Below are 6,356 nucleotides of genomic sequence, written 5' to 3' on the forward strand. Positions count from 1 at the left end.
GACAGAGAGAGAGAGAGAGACAGAGAGAGACAGAGAGAGAGAGGGAGGGAGTTAGAGACAGAGAGAGAAGGGGATAGGAAGAGAGGGAGAGAGATAGGGAAAGAAAGAGAAGGGAGAGAGAGAGGGGGGAGGGGGAGAGAGTTAGAGACAAAGAGAGAAGGGGATAGGAAGAGAGTGAGAGAGATAGGGAAAGAAAGAAAAGGGAGAGAGGGTGATAATAGGATTAAGAGAGGGGGAGAGAGAGAGACAAAGAGAGAGAGAGAGAGAGAGAGAGAGAGAGAGAGAGAGAGAGAGAGAGAGAGAGAGTAGGGGGTAGGAAGATAGGGATAGAATAGGATTAGGAGAGGGGGAGGGAGGGAGAGTTAGAGACAAAGAGAGAAGGGGATAGGAAGAGATGGAGAGAGATAGAGAAAGAAAGAGAAAGGAGAGAGGGTGAGAATAGGATTGAGAGAGAGAGAGAGAGAGAATAGGATAAGGAGAGGAGGAGGGAGGGAGAGTTAGAGACAAAGAGAGAGAAGGGATAGGAAGAGAGGGAGAGAGATAGGGAAAGAAAGAGAAGGGAGAGAGGGTGAGAATAGGATTGAGAGAGAGAGAGAGAGATGGGGAGAGAGAGAGAGAGAGTAGGGGGTAAGAAGAGAGGGATAGAATAGGATAAGGAGAGGGGGAGGGAGAGAGTGTTAGAGATAGAGAGAGAAGGGGATAGGAAGAGAGTGAGAGAGATAAAGAAAGAAAGAGAAGGGAGAAAGGGTGAGAATAGGATAAGGAGAGGGGGTGAGAAAGGCAGTTAGAGAGAGAGTAGGGGGGAGAGGGGGTAAGATAGAGAATAGGGAATAAGAGGAGAGGGAGAGAATATGATAAGGAGAGGGGGAGGGAGAGAGGAGATTGGGAGATAGGGAGAGGGAGAGGAAGAGAGAGAGAGAGAGAGAGAGAGAGAGAGAGAGAGAGAGAGAGAGAGAGAGAGAGAGAGAGAGAGAGAGAGAGAGGGGCAGGAGAGAGAATAGGATAAGATAATGAGAGGGGGAGGGAGAGGTAGGGGAGAGAAAGAGAGAGAAGGGGAGAGGGTGATAATAGGATAGGATAACGAGAGAGAGAGAGAGAGAGAGAGAGAGAACGAGAAGGAGAAGAGGGTGAGAGACTTGGCAGAGAGAGAAGTGTGAGGGGGAGAGAGATGAGATAGAACTCAAGAAGGATAATTAGGGCTCAGAATAGATAGAGACGGTGATGGGGGAAGGAAGACGAGAGAGAGGAAAAGAAGAGAGACATGCATGTATACAAACATATATACATATATCTATATAAATATATGTATATATATAACTATAGATATTCATATATACATACATAAACACATTATATATGTATTTTGTGAAAATCAAAATAATGGTTTTTCATAACCCGTACGGGTTTTTTTGAAACTCAAAATGATATTTTTCATAACCAGTACGGGTTATGAAAAACCATATTTTTGGTTTTTCATAACCCGTACGAGTTTTGGAAAATTCAAAATTATGGTTTTAGTTCTATGAATGGTACTTTTTGTTTTTCAAAACCCGAGCGGGTTATATTGCACATTAGAACTCATGTGGGTTTTGGCTTGGTAAGAGGGTTGGAAAATGACTCTAAGACTTGGAAGCCCATTTTCCCTCCATTTCTATCCCTTTACATGTTTTTTCATCTTCCAACATGATTTCTCGACTTCATCATCATCAGGTTTACAAATGATCAAGTGGGTATCTCTAAAATTACCACCATAATCTCACACGTCTTCTCATCTTTCTGACCATATAAATTTTTCTATTTTTAGACAACATTAGCATAGTAAACTTTAATTTTCTTTACCAGTGCCTTGACAGTCCTCACAGACATACATCTACCATTTTTTCAATAACTTTTGATATACGTGACCAAATTCAAAATAAATTACATATTATTGTTCTACACTAGATTCTATACAATTTTTAAAAAAAAGTTTTCATTTTCGATTATTTTGATGCAAGTTATGCCTAGTGCACAAACAGGTACCAAATTTTTAGGATGCGATCACTTCAAAAAATCATTAAAAAAAAATACTCATTGAAAAATTACAAAAAAAAAAAAAAACTTCTAGATCTCAATCTTACCTATCATCCTACCAAAGGGTTTTGCAAAATACTAAATCTAATTATATATTTTGTGCAGTGCACGAAAACGGCTATGTTATATTTTTCAGAAAAAATTAGGAACAGTTTTTCGTGCGAGAGAGGTTTGACCCTCTCAATCTTATCCAATTTTAAAAAAATTTAGTAGTTTAGAAACTAGATTCAGAGTACTACAATTCTTATTCTTTTATCAACTCCTAGTTTTAAGTGCGTGACCTTTGAATATCTCTTTGAAGTTCAGGTTTACCTGTTTTCAGAAAAGAAAAAGGAAAAAGTAGCCACTTATACCCCCCTTTTTGTTCACCATCTTGGTGCACTTACCCAGAATCACTAAATGTTTCCCGTCAGTAGGTGAATATACATTGGGTAACACTTAACCCATGAGCAGAAAAAAATTTAGAATCCATATTATGAAATAAGGCTTCGTCAAGCGAATGTGCAACAACAAACTTGCCTCATAATGATCTCCAGTCCAATTCCATCGAACAATTTGAACCCCCGCTCTATTGAAGAAATGTAATTCAACCAGAAAACCTCATTGCTTCTTATTGCATTGATACGCAGTAGTAAAATCTAGGTTCAGAGTATTTCAAATATGTAGGGCTCCAAGGGTCAGCCTTGATCAAGAAATATTAATGAGACAAAACCCTAAATCAGCTACTATGATTACTTACTACAAATATGCCCTAATTTTCTATAATTTTGATGCCCATAAATGCATTGTATTTGCATTCATTTTGTTGTGGGCCTTCATATTGGACAAAATTGTGATTTGGGTATTCACGTTGTCTTTTCAAATTGAGGTATTAATATTCCATTATAGTTTTGATTCATCGTTTCAGGGCTTTCGATAGAGGGGAATTAGGTGATAGTAATGAGAACAAATGGTGTTTATGCAATACTTACAAGGGTTTCGAGTTCTTTACAAGATATCGAATAAGAAGTGGTTCTTGAAATTTCATCTTGGTCATTTCTAGAGTCTGTCGCTCTACAACATTATTTTTTGCCATAGAAATTTGTGCCTCCCCTTCTCATGCACAATGCAAGAAAGATAGCAACAAGAAGTTATTCATGTGGATCTTGAAACACACAAAAAATTACAACTCAAGAATTGAAAAATTGAAGATGTGGCTTTATATAAAGGGAAAAAAAACTAGTTAAATGAATGCAACCTTTTTAATGGCTCGGTTGTATGGGAAGAGCACTCATTCTTGCCTCCATGGGTGTAACAAATTAATCAAGTCTATAAGGTTGTTAGTTCTTTACAATTTGTGTTTGTATTCAAGCTAAACACATGTGGTTAGGCTTCTTTCAAAGTAGGATAGTTTAGTATAATTATACAAATTTGAGCTCCCCCTAAACATGAAACCCTAATACATGCTCTGCTCAAATAATATTGCCTTAGTTTACAAATGATGGCTGTTCAACAATATAAATATTCATCATCAGGTTTTGCAGCAAAATAAAATTTATATACCAAAATTAGAAAGCGAGAAGGAGGAGCTTTTATACCTTTGACACTTGCAGCCAGCTTGAGGACCTTTCTCTTGCTGCTTCCGTCCTCCAGAGCCAATATGTAGCTGCAAAAGACATCCAAATTTTAATGGAGAGATCAAGGAAGAGAAAAATAATTGCCTTCATTCTTACAAGGCGATGAAGAGTTCGAAGAGCTTTTGTGATCTAAGAATTTTAAAAAAAATTGGGTTCTCTTGGATGTCTGGTGCTCGAATTATCTTGGCGCTTCCAAAAGTTTCTTTGCAATTTCAGTTTTATTTTTTATAAATAAAATTAACGACAGGCGCCAATGAAAGTTACAATAAATAATTCTCTGTGAATTATTAAATCTGTTTAAAATCAAAATATTTAAGAACTAATAAAAATTTGAAAATACATTGCTCTCATTGACCAACTTAAATTAATAAATGCATCTAACAGATGCATTAGTATCTTGACGGTGTGGTAGGAACTAAAAATTTCACATCGCTAATTGTGTTTCCATTATTTTGGCCCTTTGGTTTCTTTAACCAACTCAACAATAGGACAATAGGTCGTAATTCATTTCTTCCTTTCACAACACACGCTTTATAATTTGAATCTTGTAGTTTGGAATGCACACTTTTAACTGAAATATGGATATCCCTTCTTCACCTAATAGTGAAATTTGGTGCTCTTAATTTTAAGAAAGCAAGCACAAACCTATATAAAATGATCTTAATCACCTTCTTCCTTCAAGGAAAAGCTCGTTTGATTGTATTATGAAAAATGTCACTAGGAACATTGACACAAAGTTTAAATTTGAAAAGCTTAAAATTGGGGCTAACAATTTTCTATCTCAAAGATTTTAATTTTGATATAGCAGTATGTTGATATGTGGGCAACTGATTGTGCAAGTACCTGCGCTCCTGAGGAAAAAAAAATTGTCATTTGTTGTTGAAAAAAAATCGACATTGAAAAAAAAACCCTAAAATAACCGACTTTGAGTATTACCCTAAAAATTGTTTGTTATAAGCGACTGGAATGTAAAAAGGCATTGTAATGGTGTTGTACTGATTTATTGGATAATAAGAAAAGATTGGACGGATGTGTTATGTGGATGTAGCCCATCTTGGGTGAACCATGTTAAATCTTTGTGTTATTTGTGTTATTTGTGTTATGCATTTTTTCTTCATCTTTTGTGTTTATATCTGCATATAATTGTTAATTTGTATTTGCTCTGGATCTTCCTAAACCCTAACAATTGGTATCAAAGTCATGTATTTTTGTAAATTGGCAGGGAATTTCAGATTTGAGTGGAAGCAATGGAAGAAACCAAATTCAAGGTCGAGCAGTTCAACGGCCAGAATTATCAGTTATGGAAAATGAAAATGGAGGATTACCTATATCAAAAGGATCTGTGGCGGCCATTGGAAGGAAATTCAAAGAAACCAACCGCGATGTTAGATGAAGATTGGGATATTTTGGACATAAAGGCACTAGGAACCATTTGGTTGTGCCTTGCACCATTTGTAGCATTCAATACATCAAAAGCAACAACGAATTCAAATCTAATGGTGACATTGGCTAAACTATATGAGAAACCCTCAGCTTTGAATAAGGTATTTCTTATAAAGCGTTTGTTTAATATGAAAATAACTGAGGGAGGATCTGTAGCAGATCATTTAAATGAATTTAATACAGTTACCAACCAATTGACTTTTGTAAAAGTTATCTTTGATGAAGAGGTTAGGGCTCTCTTAATTTTATGTTCTTTGCCAGAAAGTTGGAATAACTTGGTTATGATTGTAAGTAACTTTGTCTCTAATTCAAATACTTTAAAATTTGATGATGTTGTTGGTGTTATCCTAAGCGAGGAAATGTGATGGAAAAGCACAAGTGAGACTTCAACATCTTCAAGTATTGTTTTAAATGTAGGGAATAGGGGAAGATCAAAGGAAAGAGGAAAAGGCCTTGGGCATGAGAAGTCATGAAAGAAAGGACGCTCTCAATCCAGAGGAAGAAAGGTCTGTTGGTACTACAAAAAGCCAAGATATTTAAAGAAAGACTGTTGGTCTCGAAAAAACAAACAAGGAGATGGAAATGAATATGACAGTAAGGAAGTTGATATATTGCAAGTAATACTTTACAAGATGCCTTGATTCTGTGTTTAGATAATGTTAATGATTCTTGGGTAATAGATTTAGGGGCTTCAGTTCATGCTACACCCTATAGAAAATATTTTTTAGATTATGTTCAAGGTGATTTTGGACAAGTATATTTGGGTGACAATGAGCCCTGTCAGATTGTTGGAAAAGGCAAGATAAAGATCAAGTTGCAGAATGGAAATGATTGGTTGTTGCAGGAGGTAAGACATGTTCCTAATTTAAGAAGAAATTTAATTTTTGCAGGACAACTGGATAGTGAATGCTACATAGTTACCTTTACAGACAATTTTTGGAAGGTCACTAAAGGTGCATTAGTAGTAGCTAAAGGTGAAAAAGTAGGCACATTGTATTTGTGTGTACTAGTGATACTTATTCTACCTTAGCTGCTATAGAAAAAGTTGTTGCAGGGACAACTACAATAGATGTTGCAAGGACATATTCAAAAATTGTGGCACCATAGACTTGGGCACATGAGTGAGAAAGGGATGAAAATCCTTCACTCTAAAAATTTGTTGTTAGGATTTAAGCAAATTGATTTAGAATTTTGTGAAAATTGTGTTTATGGTAAACAAAAAAG

This window comes from Cryptomeria japonica, chromosome 7 (assembly GCF_030272615.1).
Source record: "Cryptomeria japonica chromosome 7, Sugi_1.0, whole genome shotgun sequence".
NCBI classification, from domain to species: Eukaryota; Viridiplantae; Streptophyta; class Pinopsida; order Cupressales; family Cupressaceae; genus Cryptomeria; species Cryptomeria japonica.